At 37.8% G+C, this 19,649-nt stretch overlaps 1 pseudogene; it reads right to left on the bottom strand.

Annotated features, from left to right (window-relative positions):
• Nucleotides 1-7,059: 7,059 nt before the first annotated feature.
• On the bottom strand, nucleotides 7,060-9,410 carry LOC122229284 (annotated as a pseudogene).
• Nucleotides 9,411-19,649: the final 10,239 nt, after the last annotated feature.

Below are 19,649 nucleotides of genomic sequence, written 5' to 3'. Positions count from 1 at the left end.
GACCAAATGTAATCGAGGCTATTGGGAATGGAGGAGAGAAGGGAAATAAGAGTAAGAAGAAAAAAAATGAAGCCGAGGTGAAGTTATTACACTAAATGCTGGCTTTTCTAAGGTAGGGTTAGTTGCCAGAGGCAAGTTACAGATTTGGATTTTAAGGTCCTTGGAGCCAAAGCAAAGAGGGAAATAAAATTAGCTCAATAATTCATGGAGAAGAGAAAATAAAACAAACTAGTTTCTTTTGATAAGCACAGCTATTCCCTGATAGACATTTCTTCCATGGTCCCACAAAGAGGAGATGTGTAAAGCAGTGACAGAGCTGTCTTCAACACATTCCTATGGTAAATGCAAGTTCCAGAAGCCTTAGATATCCTGTTTTCTATATACTGGCTAGTCCAGAAAAAGCAGTTTCAAGTAGCATGATCAGCATGAAAATTCCTTGAGTTACTTAATTCAGAGATAACATCTAAAGTATGTAGAATACTAGATTCATTGGATCTCTTGTAGATATTCTTCCATAAACGTTTCTTACAGATGGACAGCCAGGAGTTAAAGGTTATACCCCTTGACAAGTCGCTGGGCTTCAGATTCTCTGCACTGCTGGCCAAGGGCTGGTCCAGATGTTTCGACAGTTTGATCAGTCATTCATCTAATATGTTCTTATAAATGAGTTGTTTGGCAGTCTGTATGCCTGGTCTGAATTTAGGCTTAAGGCCTAGTAGTTTGATCTAAGCTGGTACAGTTACGAGGCTTCTAGGTTACACAATTCCAGGGATGTTATTCACAGCATATTCTTTAAAAAAAATTTTTTTTTTTAACATTTACTTATTTTTGAGAGATGGAGACAGAGTGTGAGCAGGGGAGGGGTAGAGAGAGGGAGACACAGAATCTGAAGCAGGCTCCAGGCTCTGAGCTGTCAGCACAGTGCATGATGCGGAGCTCGAACCCACAAACCGAGAGATCACCACCTGAGCCAAAGTCAGCCACTTAACCGACTGAGCCACCCAGGTGTCCCTATTCATACTATCTTCTAAAATGGAGCTCACGTTTGCAGGATGTTTTTACTAAGGATACTTTCTTATTTTCAGTAAAAATGTGCATAAAGGGGGAGAAGGCTTTTATGGGATGAATTTAAATTCACCCACGTTTTCAAAGGAGGGCTCACTGGAGGTAGAAAGCCTAGCAAGTAATACAATGGGTTTTCAAGTTAGAGATGGATGGGTTCAAGAATGTGGACATGTGACTTCACCTTTTTGAGGACCAGTTTCATTGTCTGTGAAATGTAGCAACAACAACCACTTCACAGGGCTGTGAGGATTAAATAGAAAATGTATGTAGAGTATTTCACTCAGTGTCTGGCATATGTATAATGTTCTATAAATGGAAGCTAGTTGCATTTTCATTTCCAGATATCCTAGCAACCGTCCTTACATTTTGCATCCTCAGCTGCATCTTGAAGGATCTAGAAATATAAAAAGAGATGAAGGAAAGAAAACAGATTAGAAGAATGCATTTGTATTTTTGGATTAATTTTTAATATTTGAGGTTAATGAGATTAAAAAGTCTCATCATTATAACCAAACCAGGCTGGGTACCTAAGTATTTTTTTCTTCTTTTTTTCCTTATGTAAAGTGGGTCCTTAGTGGAGATATTGGGTGAATAATGCTGGATGGTCTCTTGATTGCAGGGTCTACTTCTGATGACTCCCTCCATCTTCTGGTTCTTATCTTTCTGTGTCCCATGACTTGGTCCTCCCGTTTCCCAAGTCAGAAAGATGGGTGTCACCCTCCACTTTCTTTGCTCACTCTCAGCCCCCTTATCAAGTACTCACCACCTGTCAGTTACAATGGACTCCACCATCTACCGCTTTCCGCTGGGATTGCACCACCCTCATTCAGGCCTTGATCATGTCTCTCTTGAATAATTGCAGTGGCTTCCCCTGTCTCCTCCTTTGACTGTGCTTCTCTTCACACATGCTCTCCCCTCTTTGCCTATGCTCCATTCTTACACAACAGCCAAATATGTTTTCCCGAAAGCAAACGTGGGGCACCTGGGTGAGCTAAGCGTCTGATTTCGACTCTGGTCATAATATCAAGGTTTGTAAATTTCATCCCATGTCAGGGTCTCTGCTTTTAGTGCAGAGTCTGCTTGGGATCCTGTGTCCTCCTCTCTCTCTGCCCCTGCCCTGTGTGCACACTTGTTCTCTCTCTCTCTCTCAAAAATAAACATTAAAAAAAAAAAGCAAATCTGAATATATTGTTTCCTTAGTTAAAATCCTTTGATAGCATTTTATTGTTCTTAGGATATAATTCTCACCCTTTAACATGGCTTATAAGAACTTTAAAATTTTTTTAAAAATTTATTTACTTGAGAGAGAGAGAGAGAGAGAGAGAGGGAGAGCGAGAGCACGAATGAGAGAGAGGGACGGGGAAGAGAGAAAGAGCATTCCAAGCAGGCTGCATGCTCAGTGTGGAACCCAACGTGGGGCTCGATCCCATGACCCTGGGATCATGACCTGCGATGAAATCAAGAGTTAGAGGTTTAACCTACTGAGACATCCAGGTGCCCCTTATGAGACCTTTCTGGGGCGTCTGGGTGGCTCACTTGGTTAAGCACCAACTTCGGCTCAGGTCATGATCTTGTGGTTTGTGAGTTCAAGCCCCGCATCAGGCTTTGTGCGGCCAGCTCAGAGCCTGAAGCCTGGTTCGGATTCTGTGTCTCCCTCTCTCTCTGCTCCTTCCCCACTTGTGCTCTGTCTCTCAAAAATAAAATAAACATTAAAAAAAAATTTTTTTTAAAAAGAACCTTTCTGATTTGGTTCTTGCAAAATTCTCCTAGGGTGCCTTATTCTTTGCTTCTTTGCTCATGCCTTCTCTATGCTTCCATTTGCCTGATTCTTTTTTATCAGGCCTGTTATGGACTAAATTATGTATCTCCCCATTCATATGTTGAAGCTCTAATTTCTAGTACCTCAGAATATGACTGTATTGAAAGATAGGGCCTTTAAAGATGTGTGATTAAGTTAAAATGAGGTCACTAGGGTGGGCCCTAACCCAATATGCCTGGCGTCCTTACAAGAAAAGGAAATTAGGACACAAATATACAGGCCATGGAAAGACAAAGAGAAGATGACCATAGAAAAGCCAAGGCGGGAGGCCTCAGTAGAAAGCAACCCTGCTGACACCTTGATCTCAGATTTCTAGCCTCCAAAATTGTGAGAAAACAAATTTCTGTTGGTTAAGGCACCCAGTCTGTGGGTGCCTCTGTTCTGGCAGCCCTAGAAAACTAATACAAGGAAGGCCTCGCTGAAATGTTATTTCCCATCCCATCCCTCCAACCCACCTCTGACATCTGTGTGTCTCTGCTGCATACTCCTGTAGCGCTTTGTAATTTCTCTATCAGAGCTTTTACCACAGTGTTTTAGAATTGCCTGTTTTGCTTTTTCTGTTGTTTTTGATTGTTTATTTCGCTTTTGTGTGTTTGGTCTGTACTGTCTAAGCCATAAGCTTCTTAGGCAGGGACCATATCTGTTTTGCTCACAGTTTTATCCTTAGTGCCTCACACAGTGTTTTACACATTCCAGGCATTCAGTGAATAGTTGAATACAGGGGGTGAATGAATTGAGGATGATTAAAATCCTGGAGGTTAAACTAATGTTAGTTGAAGGTCACCTAGAGCTAGAGACTCAGGATGTAATTTTGACTGTCAGAGTTGCTTAAAAGAACATTAACTAGGTTACAGTTCTCAGCACAACGATAGAAACCATCCTCCTTCTACCATTCCAGTTACAAAGCAATACTCAAAACAAACAGAAGATAGCAGAAGATGACATCTTTGAATGAAGCAAACCACTTTAAAACTCCGAATGGAGCTTAAGATAACTGATTCAGATATACGAAGAAAAGCAGAGTGGCTGTAGGTTGAAATCAAGCCCTGATTCAGTAATGACCGGTGGGTTCTTATCCTTCACATTCATTATTCTTCCCCAGGCATGACTGGGTCAAGTTCCATTCCTCCTTCTAAGTACCATTGCTCTGCCTCATCTAATCTGCAAGCCTGTATGAGTAGGTGCGGCTGTCAGACAGCCAGAGCAGAGCCTGGAGACAAAGGGTGGAGTCAGGAGTTATGAAGTCCAGGACAAGTAGTCAGACCAGAATTTTACGCAATCAGTTCCTGATGACTCACTTAACCTGCGAACCAGGGCATTGGAAGCCTGTATGACATATTCAAGTTACTTCCTGGTTCTGTAGTCAACTGTGGTGAGGCAGTACCCTTACATTACAATCTCCTCTTTGGATCAGCAATTAGTGTACACATGATTTGCAAAATGCTTTTACTAAGCATATTATTATCTGAGAATTAAAAAAAAAAAACCAAGATAGTATATTTTCTATGGGATAGCCAAGAAATTTAATTATTGCAAGACATTTCTTTGGTGAGCAAGGAAACCTAAACAGGGCTGAGATGATCTCAGCAGATGTTTCTTTTCTTTCTTATTCTTGTTGTTGAAGATCTCTGCTCTCATTTATGTTTAAAAATCCTTTTGCTGAGGTATAGCATGTAGATGGGACACAAATAAGAAGCTCAGTCAATGCTTTTTGTCTTTCAAATAACATTATTTCTCTGATTATGAAAACAATATATACACAGTGTAGAGATGTTTTAAAATATGGAAAGAAAATAATTATCATTAATAATTCTCCTAATACCATCACACAGGGATCCTTTTTAACATCTAGGTGAGGAACTTTCCAGCCTTTTTCTATAGGCTGTATTCAAATATGTACTTTATAAAGTTGTAATTGCATAGCTTATCTGGGTTTATTATTTTTACTGTGAATATTTTCCTATATCATCACATATTTTATAATTTGACATTTAACAGCTGCATAGAATTTTACCCTGTGATCTTACTCTATTTAAATAATTCTCTATTACTGAACATTTAGGTTGTTTCCAATTTTTTGCTAAAATAAATAATGCTGCATAAACATTGTTCTGTATAAAGTCCTGCCCACATATATGATAAATAGATAAATGATTAGAGGATGTTGCTATTCCCAATTTCCTTGGCAAAGATGATCAGATGTCCTGATTTTGTGGGTCAGTGTTAGTTTATATTTTCAGGTCCCTGGATCCTTGGTATTAAGGAAACATAAGCCACAGTAGAGGGAAATACTCAATTGAGGAAAGTGCGGTTAGAAGTAAAAGTCAGTTTACCAACCTATTTCAGTAAGGATGACAATAATAGACACAGAATTATTTAAGAAAGATATCTGAGAACCTAGGTAAATACCAACAAATAAAAGTGTGGCCAGATAATATTTCAGGTATTTACCTATATTTTTACTCTTCTGCTTTTTCTTGCCCATTCAAGCTAGTGGTCTCTGCTCATCCATTCCTCAAAGGACAGATGTTGCATGTTAGAAAGCAGATGTAGTCTGAAAGACTTTCTGGCTTCTGTTTCTAAGAGGTTAAATTCTAGAATAGAGAGTGGGTAGACAAGCTGTCTGTCTGAAATTGTAATGAGACTTGAAAAATATTGTCCTGACTAAGGGGAAGGGAAGTGGTGAATGAACAGAGATTTTGAGGGGGGTTGGAACAAAGGAGGATGGTAGAAAAAACCTTAAAAAGGAAATAGCTTCAAAGTATATCTAGGTGTGTGGGTCCTAGGCAGCCTCGCAAAGATTCCGGTGCCTGGGATGTCAGACAGGAGCAGAGAGGCGTGCTGACTGGAATGGTGGGCATCTGCACTGTAAATTGGGTGCACTTGAGAGTTGGAACCAGATTGTGACTCCTATTCCCCATCTTTGGCACTACATAAGTCTCTGGAACAATGGCACCCAGAGTGAGTGAGGGAAAAGAATTAAGTCAAAGAATTAAGACTGTTTCCCTGTGAGATGAGAGCTCAAAACAGAAGCAGAAATTTAGAAAATCATTATATTCCTTTAATACTTGTGCTTATGGATTGAGATTTATACCCACTATAATTTCTATATTTTCTGTAGAAATTAATAAAATTTTCAAAAATTCTTACAAGAACACTAATGGGAAGAGTTATGGGACAGAGTTGCAGGATATAATCCGTGCAAATTTGGATAGTATCATGGAGTTATTTAAAAATATCTGACATTCCTTCACACTGTTTCAAAGGAATGAAGTAGTGATTTGGGCATTTTAAGAATTAGTTTATAATATTTAGAAACTTTAAAATTTGCTTTAGAACTTTAAAATATACTTTTTTATATTAATTTTCAGTGCAGGTTAACGATGTCACATGTTTTACAATTTAGTGAAATCAAATAGAGGCTTATCAGAGTCCCTAATGTTCTGGCTTAATCTAAGAGTTAACTTTGTAGTATTTAGAGCAAGAGATATTTTCTCTGGCTATCCTGCAAAAATCACATTTCTCATTACTGGATTTGTGATAATAATTGGACAAAGAATACTGCAGGCTATACTATCTGGTAAATTCTCAGTGGGCAACTTCACTTTCAAGCTTTTTCACCTGATTTGGTTGGCCAACTAACTGTCAGGGAACTTTAATTATTTAAACATAAGTTACCTAATGCTTTATAGGGAGGAGATCTGGAAGTGAGACAGAAATAGCCATGGATAAATATGAGAGTTAGAGAGACAGACAAATAGAATGGATAACTGCTTTTCTAGGGAGCTCTGAATTCAGTCCCAGATCTTCTTTGGTATCTAAGCGGCCTGGGGTAAGGCCCCTGATTCCTCATGAGCCCCAAGGGTGATAATAGTCTCTAGTGACTTCCCAGGTGGGAGAGGCTCACGAGAGATGATGTGACTGAATGCTGCAAGGGCCCTGGCTCACTGTGCTCACTCAATGTTCCCAGCACTGCCCACCCCTCCCCCCCACACACCCCGCCTACCTCCTCTTTTCTGCTGAGGCTCCTTAACAGAGAAATACTTTTATATGGAGAAAGGTCATTTTATAATCCCCATCTCTTTCCAGAAAAAGTGTGCTGTTTTTTGTTGTTATTTTTCATTTTTAATTTTTTTAAGTGGCAGAAAGATACCCTTTATTGAGCCTCTCCAGTCCTAGTTCTCTTTCTCCTACACAGTCTTGGTTCTCCTGAGATGTCCAGTCCCCTGTTTAGCAATGAGACCCACTTTGCAACCAGCAGGGGTATTTTTGAAGATGGTATCAGGTTTGACAATATGCCGGTGGTTGCCACCTCCAAAGGGATGCTCCACAGAGTTCATGGCCTCACCCCGCAGGCGTGCTCAGAAATTTCTCTTTGCCTTATACTTGTGGTAGGCACAGCAACCGACGTCGTTTTGGAGGTTCTGGCCAGCTTGCCTCTGTCATCAGCTTCTCCTCCAGGCAACATATGATGGTGCTCTCGGGAATGGTGTCCATTGCGAGCACATGGCCAATGCTGAGCTGGGCCTTCTTGCTGCAGTACGTGAACTAGCCAACGTGGATGCCCTAAGCCGTGAAGAACAGCTCTGTTTCTTATACTCGTAGGGATCCCGGAGGACACACTTGGCAAGGAGTGTGTCACAACCCAGAGCATGGATGACATCCTTCCTGATGCCCTTGATGTAACTGTGTGGCTCAGCAAAGTAGGTGTGCAGCAGGGTCCCTGTGCAGCAGGGACCACTGCTATCCTCCAGAAGTTTCAACGCTGCTCTTCGTCATGTATGGATTTAAAAGCAGGTAACTTCTTTCTCTCCTTCTCTACAGTTTGAAGATATTTTGCCCAGACTGACCATAACTTAGGATTCCCTATGTTTTATTCTTGGAGCTAGTGTAATCAGTTATATGGTTATCGAGTTGATCATATCTAGGCTCATGGTCTTAGGTGGACAGAGAAGAAGGACAAATACAGGGATTCTTATTCCCTCTCATACTTTGGATTCTGACCATGTGGAAGAATGGACTGAGGAAGTCAAGTCGAGGTCTTACCTGGAACTGGCTGTTCCACGAAGTAAGTGTTAGGTTAGCCACCTATATATATATATATATATATATATATATATATATATATAGTGTATATGTATATACACTATATATATATATATATACACACTATATATATATACATACTATATATATATATACACACTATATATATATATATATATATATATATATATATATATATATAGTGTATATAGTAGAGTTCATGGAAAACTGATGTTCTTTACCAGCAGAAAGGGGAAGTGAGGTTTTTGGAGGGCTTTCCAACTTGGAATTTTCCAGTCTAAGCAGCTGTAAGGCAGTGATCTTCAGGTGTGAGAAGACAAGTCTTGGAATCTCTTTGTAGTAAGAGGAGGAGAAGGACATACAAAGTTTGAAAACCCATATGTGTATATGTGTTTGAAAGACCAAACATAACTACTTTAAATAATATAACTTTCATAAGAGAGGTAGTCTTTTTAATTCTTATTTAATGAGTATGTGAGTAAATAAAGTTTGAGAAACTGCTTTAGTCTGTAAAAGAAGGTGCCAGAGATGTAAACCAAGTTTAACCCCAGAGTTAGCAAAGTAGGGAATGAATAGCAGCTTAATTAGCAGAGACATAGAGAGCCAGACCTGAGAGACCATCCAACCCAGCAGTTGCCAAACTATAGCCCTAAGAGCCAAATCCAGGCTGGCTGCTGCATTAAATTTTTTTTTTTTTTTTTTATTTTACAGAGGTTGGGGGGAGAGAGAGAGAGAGAGAGAGAGAGAGAGAGAGATAGGTGGAGAGACAGAATCTCAAGCAGGTTCCACACCCAGCATGGAACCCATGCAGGGCTTGATCTCTCGAATCTGAGTTCATGACCTGAGATGAGATCAAGAGTCAGATGCTTAACTGAGCCACCCAGGCGCCCCAGGCAAGCTGCTGATTTTTTAATGACTTACTAGCTAATAATGGTTTTTATGTTCTTAAATGGTTGAAAAAAAATCAAAAGAAGAATAATATTTCATGACATGTGGAAACTATGTGAAATTAAAATCTCAGTGTCCCTAAAGTTTTATTGGAACCCAGCAATGCTCATTCATGTATTCTCATTTGCTGCTTTCATGGTGCAGGGACAGAGTTGAGTAGTTATGACAATTTATGGCCCAGGAAGCTTAAAACATTTATTATCTGACACTTTACAGTTTCAGGTACACAGCATAATGATTCAACAATTTTATACATTATTTAGTGCTCATTAGGATAAGTGTACTCTTGATGTCGTTTATTTCACCCCTCCCCCCCAACCCTTCCTCCACTTTCTCTCTGGAAACCATCAGTTTGTTTTCCGTATTTAAGAGCTTTTGTTTGTCTCCTCTTTTCTTTGTTCATTTGTTTCTTAAATTCCATATATGAATCATATGATATTTGTCTAGAAATCATATATTTGTCTTTCTTTGAGTTATTTCCTTTAGAACCATACCCTCTAGGTCCATCCATGTTGTTGCAAATAGTAAGACCTCATTCTTATTTTATGGCTGAGTTATAATACTCTTTTGTGTGAGTGTGTGTGTGTGTGTGTGTGTGTGTGTGTGTGTGTGTGTGTATGTATCACCTCATCATTCATTCATGGATGGATGGACATTGGGTTGCTTCCATATATCTTGGCTATGGTAAATAATGCTGCAGTAAACATAAGGGTGCATATCTTTTTGAATTAGTGTTTTCATTTTCTTTGGGTAAATACCCAGTAGTGGAATTGTGGAATTATTGGATCATATGGTAATTCTATTTTTAATTTTTTGAGGAACCTCCATACTGTTTTCCACAGTGGCCATACCAGTTCGTATTCCCCACCAGCAGTGCACAAGGGTTTCTTTTTCTCTACATCCTCACCAACTTGATATTTCTTGTGTTTCTGATTTTCACCATTCTGACAGGTGTAAGGTGATATCTTATTGTGGTTTTGATTTGCATTTCCCTGATGAATAGTGATGTTGAGCATCTTTCCATGTGTCTGTTGGCCATCTGTATGTCTTCTTTTGAGAAATGTTTATTCATGTCCTCTGCTCATTTTAATCATATTATTTGTTTTTTTGGGTGTTCAGTTGTATAAGTTCTTTTATATATTTTGGATATTAATCCCTTATCAGATTTCTCATTTGCAAATATCTTCTCTCATTCAGTAGTTTGCTTTTTGTTTTCGTAATGGTTTCCTTTGCTGTGCAAAAGCTTTTTATTTTGGTCTAGTCCCAATAGTTTAATTTTACTTTTGTTTGTTTCCCTTGCCTGAGGAGACATTATCTAGAAAAATGTTTCTGTTGACAATATCAAACCCATGTGTCCTTCTAAACATTTTATGGCTTACTGTCTTGCATTTAGGTCTTTAATTCATTTTGAGTTTATTTTTGTGTAAGAAAGTAGTCCAGTTTCATTCTTTTGCATGCAGCTATCCAGTTTTTCCAGCATCATTTGTTGAAGAGACTATTGTTTCCCTATTGTATATTCTTGCCTCCTTCATTCATAGATTAATTGACCGTAAGTATGGGTTTATTTCTGGGCTCTCAATTCTGTTCTGTTGATTTATGTGCCTGTTGTTGTGTCAGTACCATGATGTTTTTTGGTTATTACAACTTGTAGTATATCTTGAAATCTGGGATTGTGATACATCCAGCTTTGTTCTTCTTTCTCAAGATTGCTTTGGCTGTTTGGGGTCTTTTGTGGTTCCATACAGATTTTAGTATTATTTGTTCCAGTTCTGTGAAAAATGTTGTTGCATTAAATATGTAGATTGTTTTGGTTAGTATTGACATTTTAACAATATTGCTTCTTCTAATCTGTGAGCATCATATATCTTTCCATTTATTTGTGTCATTTTCAATTTCCTTCATCAGTGTTATATAGTTTTCAGAGTACAGGTCTTTTAGTTCCTTGGTTAAATTTATTCCTAAGTATTTTATTATTTTTGGTGCAATTTTAAATGGGTTTATTTTCTTATTATGTTTTGCTGCTATGTTTACTAGAAAGCTTCTTAATTTCAAGGTGGAATGGCCTTTTTGTTTTTGATTTTGCCATTAATGTCTAGTTTCATTACATTGTGATTATCTTCAATCTCTTTTTAGATAGTACCCTTCTCTTTCTCCATTGATGTATTGAAGAAACTAGGTCATTTATCTCATGATGTTCCATATCTTGGATTTGGCTGCTTGCTTCTTCATATTGTCATTTAACCCATTTTTTTTTTTTTTTTTTTTTTTTTTATAATTCATGTTTCTGTAAATTGCTGGTTACACCTCAGGCTTGATTAGATTCAAGTTTAGTGTTTTATGCAGTAATACTTTATGGGGATGCTATATACTTCCTATTGCAACAGATCATAAAGCATGTAATGTCTTGTTCCACTTCAGTGATACAGATATTATTCATCGGGTTTAGGTGAGTAAGCTTGATCCTCCATTATAACCTTCACTATCAACCTTTTGTGTAATGGTTTTAGCATCCATTGATACTGTACCCTTGACCTATTATTTCATTAGGTATAGCAAAATGATGATTTTCCTGTCATTCTTTTTGCTGGTTTTGGTTGTTGTGGTTCTATTTATTTTTAATAGCTTTATTGAGGTATAATTGATGTATAATAAAATGTACATATTTGAAGCATAAATGTTAATTAGTTTTGACATGTTTATATGCCACTTATTACTATATAATACATTATTAAATATTATATATTAATAACTACATGTTTTCTATGAAGAATTTTTCACCATCAGCTATTTGATTATCCTAAAATACAGTTAGTTCATATAGGGAAAGTCAAGCGAAATGCTTGATTCTTTCCATTAATTTATCAGTTAACAGATAATGAGTTGATGCCCTGGAAGCTTCCATTGGTAACAATTAAAGTTTTTTTTTCCAACACTTTTTTTTGGGGGGGGGGGTGGAAGGGTAATATTATGAAGCATGCATTTTTATACATTTGAAATGTTTCAGTCAATTACAGTCACTATCTTTTTATTCATGTTCATGTTGTCCAATCTTAGGCTATTGGGAGCCTCTTTGAGTTGGCTCTTAATATATTTTTGTACAATTTCAGTAGTCTTTGATAGCTTCTTTGCTTTTTGGCACAAAAAGATGTCATAGATTCATCTTGAATATTTTCTACCACAAACCTGGAATCAGACAATTTTCTAAAGAGTCCTGGTTCCTTTTATTGGGGAATGGTAATTAGAGCTATGAGCTGTTCTTTATGTTTTCATTTTTAGTATTCTAAAATGATATATTGGTTTATTACTAATGGTATACATTATTGAATTAATATTTTTTATATTAATTGTTTAAGTTAATAGTGTTTAGGTTTGTTTTTTAAATATCAGAACTAAGTAATAATCTATGGCTATTTAAAGTAACTTTATTATATCTTGCCTATTTACTCATGTAGTCAGATTTTACTTACCACAAAAACTATTTATAAAAGGGCACTGGAAGGGCACCTGGTTGGCTCAGTTGGTTAAGTGTCCAACTGTTGATCTTGGCTCAGGTCATGATCTCAGTTCATGAGATTGAGCACTGTGTCAGGCTCTGTGCTGACAGCATGGAGGTTGCTTAGGATTCTCTCTCTTCTTCTTTCTCTGTCCTTCCCCAGCTTGTGCTCGGGTGCCTGTGTGTGTGTGTGCGTGTGTGCTCTCTCTTTCTGTCTCTCAAAATGAATAAATAAACTTAAAAGAAAGAGCACTGGGACAACAAGTTGGGAGACCTGGGGACTCAGGCTCACTTTATAGGTGGTATGAACTTGAGGGAACCACCAGCTCTCTCTTTTAAGTTTCTTTTATTTTTTTAAAAAAATTTTTCAATGTTTTTAAATTTATTTTTGAGAGAGAGAGAGACAGAGAGAGAGCAGGGGAGAGGCAGAGAGAGATGGAAACACAGACTTTTAAGCAGACTCCAGACTCTGAGCTGTCAGCACAGAGCCTGACATGGCATTCGAGCTCATTAACTGAGAGATCATGACCTGAGCCAAAGTCACCACTTAACCAATTAAGCCACCCAGGCAGGATCCCTTTCTTGTAAGTTTCTGACTCCTCTATACCTAGGCAGGGATTAGAGGCATTGGCCTATCTCTGTGGACAGCTGATAGCTGTATATGCTATTTGCTATATCACCCATTTGTTGGGCATCAACAATCAGTCTATCCAGCCAAGAGAGACAGCCAAGAGAGAATGATAAGAATGACCAGATAAGTTTGAGACATTTGTTCCTTTTCACCTTTTAGATCAAAGAGAGATGGAGGGGGAGGAGTGAAACAGCAAACCATAGCCATTTCTTATTCTTTTTTTTAATGTTTCATATATATATATATATATATATATATATATATATATATATATATACACATACATATACATATATAATTTATTGTCAAATTGGTTTCCATACAACACCCAGTGCTCATCCCAACAGGTGCCCTCCTCAATGCGCATCACCCACTTTCTTCTATCCCCCACCTCCCATCAACCCTCAGTTTGTTCTCAGTATTTAAGAGCCTCTTATGGTTTGCCTCCTTCCCTCTCTGTAACTTTTTTTCCCCTTTCCCCTCCCCCATGGTCTTCTGTTAAATTTCTCAGGATCCACATACGAGTGAAAACATATGGTATCTGTCTTTCTCTGCCTGACTTATTTCACTTAGCATAATACTCTCCAGCCATTTCTTATTCTGAGTCTCTCAAGCCAAAGTTGTTCTGGTGGAGAAGATGTGATCATTAAATTGGATTTGAAATTAAAATTTTACTAATACTAGAATTTTTGATAAATAAAAGTGACTGGAAAGAAAGACAGATTCTGCCCAAAATGTTAAGGGATGGGAAAGAAATTTCAGCAAAGCTTGGTCAAAGGCAGTGAGGGATGGGAGAAAAGCAAAACTCTTTGAGTTCATAGCCCACTGTGTTCAGAATGTGCCATAAACTGGGTGTATTTGGTAACCATAATGGGAGAAGTTAAATTTTTCTTATGCATCAATATAAGAAACAGAGATTCTGAATAGAAAATTTAGAAGGATTTTCTGTACTTTAAACTTAGAGATTGATAATTTCCTTTACCTACTCATCTCAGGCTTTTCCTGTAATTCAGTTATTCTCTGCTAGGTGGCAGAAGATATCCTGGTTATGCCATCCAGGAGCTCAAATTCTAATTTTCTGCTCAGATTTCATTGTAGATTTTAGCTGTATATTTTTCAAATAAAAAATAGCAGCATTATTTGAGTATTTTAATAAAAACTTTAAGTATGCTTTAATATGAATAGGAAATGTTGATCAATCATATATATATTTTTTAAATCTAAAAGGTAAACTACATAGAAGTATTTTTCACTGTATTGCTAACTAATCTTGTTCTTATCTCTAGACTGACTAGAATGCTATTTCTTAATTCCCTCTGATTTACTTTTGTAGTAATGTGTCAATAGTAAATTGCTGGCACAGTTCTGAGACTTCATGTAAACAGTATAATTCAAATTTGTTGCAGTTTCCTTCTGGTACTGGTTCTAGGATGTTGGGGTTTAGGAATAATTTTGTGTCTGTCTGTTTTTACTTGTACATAGGTTTCCATTTCTTATTTTCAGAGTTTCACTTTTATCCCTTCTATTGGCAAAATCAAGAAATGAAAATCTCTGACCTGCTGAGACCAAAAATCCCCATTCTACCAGGTTACCTTCTTCAATTAGAGGGCAGTAATTTTCCACTGATTCATAGAATGACATCACTTTTTCTTATCAGCTTTCTAACTGGAAACTCATTTAAACTACTTTACATATGAGAGTACTTATCTTGCTACATCCTAGCCACAACTCTGAGTTTCTACAAATAATTTTAGAAAGTTCTATACATTTTAAGACAAAATGTTAAGTTTCTGAGCAATAGTTCAACAAATATTTATAAACAGTTTTAAAAAATAAATCCCCAGCTTTTTATTACAATGTTTCTAAACATTCAGAAAAATGTCCAATAAATATTCCTATACCAACTACTCATATTAAATAATTAATATTTGCCACATATTTAAATACATCTTTTTTGTGATACATTTTAAAATTGCAGATACTGTGACCATTTACCCCTAAACAGTAGAGTCACATCCCCTAAAATGAGGACATTCTCCTACATAACTGTATCATCACCCCTAAGAAAATTAACAATACTTCCTTAATTTTATCTAATAACCAGTCCATTTTCACATTTCACATTTCTCTCAAATTCAAATTTAACGCATTACTTTTCGTTGCTATTTAGAATTATTATAATCTAGAAAGGCCTTTAAAATTTTTGAAAGAATAATGATACTGTTTTTAAAAAGTTTATTTGGAGAGAGAGAGAGAGAGAGAGAGAGAGAGAGGGAGAGAGAGAATCCCAAGCAGGCTCTGCATTGTCAGTGTGGAGCCCGATGTGGGGCTTGAACTAATGAACCATGACATCATGACCTGAGCTGAACTCAAGAGTCAGATGCTTAACCAACTGAGCCACCCAGGTTCCCCTAATGATACTGACTTTTTGAAGAGATCAGGACAATTGTCTTATAGAATGTCCAATATTTTGCATTTGTCTGGCTTTTCCTTATAGTGTCATTTGATTCTAAGAGAATATTGTCAAATTAATTTTTTGGCAACCAGTTCCTACTACCATGTGAAAGTTTTCAGAAGTTGCAGTAGTTTAAAGCCATAAAATGTTTGTACTGACTCTTTTATAGTTCTGGAAGACTTGCAACCCGAGAATGTCAGAGCAGGAAAGCCCACCCCCACTGACACATTAGAAAAGGGGAACATAGAAATCTATTGCTGCTATAACAAGTTACCACAAATACAGTGGCTTAAAACAGCACAGATTTGTTATCTTATAGCTCTGGAAGCCAGAAGTCCAAAATCAAGCTGTTAGCAAGACTGCATTCCTTTATGAAGACTAAGGGAAACTTTGTTCCTCACTTTTTCCAGCTTTTGCAGGCCATCTGCATTCTTTGGCTTATAGTCCCTTCCTTCATCTTCAAAGCCAGCAGTATAAAATCTTTAGATCTCTCTCTGGCCCTGACCCTGACTTTCCTGCTTCCCTCTTCTGCTTGTAAAGACTACTGTGATTACACTGGGCCCATATGAATATAATCCAGAATACTCTTTCTATTTCAAGGTCATCTGATTAGAATCTTAGTTGCATATGCAACCTAATTCTTTTTTGCCATGTAACACAACACATTCAGAGGTTCTGGGGATTAGGACGATGATTCCATTATTCTGCCTATGACAGGAAGTGACTTGACAAGTTACTCTCAAGAGTCTTTTTTTTTTTTTATGGTTAATTTTTTTTTGAGAGAGAGAGACAAAGCGTGAGTGGGTGAGAGGCAGAGAGAGAGGGAGACACAGAATCCGAAGCTGGCTCCAGGCTCTGAGCTATCAGCACAGAGCCTGATGCAAGGCTTGAACTCACGAACTGCGAGATCATGGCCTAAGCTGAAGTTGGACGCTCAACTGACTGAACCACCCAGGCCTCTTTTCAATACACTGCAACCTTATATGTTTGTTTTGCATTGGAATTGAGTAAAAGGTGATCCTATGTTGAACCCTCTTTAATAGAGTTTAATAAAAGAGGCATTGGAAGGATTTTATGACAAAATTATATTCTTATAACCATGTGGATACACAGCTGGCTTTTTTCCCACTTCCTCTTTTTGAAAAATTTCCTTTAAATTCAAGTTAGTTAACATATAGTGTATTTGTTTCAGGAGCAGAATTTAGTGATTCCTCACTTACATATAACACCCAGTGCTCATCCCAACAAGTGCCCTTTTTAATGCCCATCACGCAGCTAGCTCATCCCCCCGCCCCCACATAGTGTTTGTGTATCTTATAAATCTGATGTCAGATCGTTTCATTTGCTAGTTTTATTTTGATAAGGAAGGTAAATGTTTTAACTATGATTGGAGAATCTAAAGGCTTAAATCTTATAATTCAACTCAACCTCTTACATTCTAATTTTCTTCTTCTGTCACTTCAAGTTAGAGTGAAAGAATCCATAAACATTGGTGGCTCACACATACCACCTTCTGGATTATGTTTAAATCAGAACTGAAGTGGATCATGCTGTCGACATTCAGACTCATGTAGTGTTAAGAGTGGTGTTGGAGTGGTGTAGGGCAACTCAGCATCCACAGGGCTCTTTGGGTGCCGACCTCTTATTCTGATAATTTTAAAAATTTTTAAATTTATTTTTGAGAAGGAGAGCGGACACAGGAGGGGGAAGGGCAGAGAGAGGGGGGACAGAGGATCTGAAGTGGGTTATGTGCTGACACTAGAGAGTCCGATGTGGGGCTCAAACTCATGAACTGTGAGATCACCACCCGAGCCTAAGTTGGACGCTCAACTGAGTGAACCACCCAGGTGCCCCTCCTATGATAATTTTTATAAGCGCTAATGCAATAGAAATTTTGTTTCTGGCTCAAATATTTTTATCAAAATTAAGAAAATCAGAGTCATTGAGGCCTCATTAAATACAGTAAAATCTGTTCTACTAGTGTTGGTGGGTTATTCTGAAATAGCAAATGAAAATTGTTGGGTATTATTGATCAGATCAGGTAGGGAAATCTAGGAAAGGGAAAATGATGAGGTTTTAGTAGAGTGAAATGTTTTAAGTTAGTGAATTTTGGGGAGAAGACAAAATAAGAAGGAAGAAACTAAAGAATCTTGGGTATACAAAAGTTTGTTGAGCCAAGAAAATATCTGGAGTTGAACCAGGTACATTAGAGGCTTCGGTTTAAGTGTGAAATCTCTACTCTCAGCTTCCCTGATTGTGAGGCCTACGCTGTAAAATTAATGATACTATAAAGGGAAAATCCACAACCTCCACCTTGGGGGAAGGTCTGGAAGAAGTTTGGGAGGGGCTTGTGCAGTAGACCAAGGAAGTGATTTTGAGGGCATGGTCTTGGATTCCAAGTAACAGTGACTATATAAGCTTGGGAGCTCAAGAATGTCTTGGAAACCTCAACTATGTTGAATGTCCCACCAAAGTGGTTTTGCCAGGGGAAGTAAACTAGTGTTTTTGTGTGTCCACATTAGGTCATTTATTCTGCCCAGTGGCCATTGCTATCTGGGAAGGAACCTTAAGATGATGGGAACTTAGAACTTATTCTTTGGTGTGTTCTTAGATCCTGACCAAGAGGGCCGCCTGCATGGGAAAACAGAGAAACTAGAGATACTGCAGGATGTTTGGGAATGAGGAGAGTGCATCACTCACATTAAGGAATCTTCAGGAAAGAGGTCCCCAGCAATGGAAGAGGGTCTCTAAAGAACATATGAAAGTACTAATGAGCAGGAGTCATCTGTAAACATGTGCTGGGTATCAGTCAGTATGGGTATGAGTATCCCAGTTTACTTTTTCTTCCTCTCTGTGCCCCATCCTTGGAGAGGATTGCCACATGTGTAGGGAAGCAAGGGCATAGCACCTGTGGGATAAATAAGGAAATGGCTGACCACAACCCCTTCCCTGAGTACTGGCTTCTCTGTCTGCAGGAGGCCTGAGCTGAGGGGAAAGGGAAGGAGACTAAATTAAACCAAGTTTGACTGTGATAAGAAACTGGACATTTGAATTACTGATTAGGACCTCGTGTCACCTAACAGTTATCAGAAAAGTCATACCCAAGTTTTCCACTTAGGGAAAGGAGAACTCGCTCACGGAGCAGATTTAGATGGATAAGGACACAGAAATAAAGTTATTTTAGGATTATATCCCATGATTTTTACTTTTTTGATATGATTATTACAGTTGTGAAAGTTAAAGGCATAGATGTCTGGTGCCTTAATTGGGATGCTGGGGGGAGAAGGGAAGGGTCAAGAGACTGGAAAAGAGGAGAGATTGAAGGATGCTAATAATATTCTGTTTTATATTTGGGTTAAAATTTACTTACCACATTTATATAACAAAGAAAGTGATTTTTAAAATTATTCTTTGAATGCTTTACCTTCCACCTTATTTAATATTAAATATTAAGTAAATCACTTAATATTGGCCAGGATGTAGGGAAATGGATTAACACTCTCCATAGCTTATCCAATCAAGAATTCTGATGGATTTACATCAAGACCCTACAAATGATTTTTTCTAATCTACTTCCCACTATAATCTTGGCCTTATTAGTCCTTAAATCATAGCTAAAATACCTCAGGTAAGGCTGTGTTTCTTTCTCGTTCCATCCCTCCCTCCCTTCCTCATTTTAATGATGTTATATAGCATTGCAAAAAAAGAGAAGCAAACAGATGATACTATTTTCCTTCCCTATATTTTCTCTTCTTCCTTTTCAATGAAACCTCATTCATATTATTCTGTGAGGTCACACTATTCTGTGTCCTACTATCCCCCTTAACATTACTTCTAGACTTGATTATGTGTTTTGACATAGTACACACACTTGTCATATCTGTTGTTTATGGGCTCTCCCACAATGGGATTATAGTGTAATTTCCTTAGCCATCCCCTGGATGTTGTGCATCTGGATTTTTTCTTGTTTGTATCACAGAACTTCAACAGTGTATAAGTGATCCCTTGGTGCAGTCTCCAGGCATGTGGCTCAGGTGGGTTCTCATGTAGCTGGAATATGTTGCCGCTAATTAATTTTGTTTCCTGTTGGATTATTTCCTTGGGAGTGTATACATAAAAGAGAAACTATTGGCACAGAGGCTGAGAAGGATCTGTTTAAACACTTTTAAAC

The sequence above is a fragment of the Panthera leo genome, chromosome C2 (assembly GCF_018350215.1).
Source record: "Panthera leo isolate Ple1 chromosome C2, P.leo_Ple1_pat1.1, whole genome shotgun sequence".
In the NCBI taxonomy this organism is placed as follows: domain Eukaryota; kingdom Metazoa; phylum Chordata; class Mammalia; order Carnivora; family Felidae; genus Panthera; species Panthera leo.
Note: the sequence above shows the minus strand (reverse complement) of the source record. Positions and strands in the feature narration are given on the sequence as shown.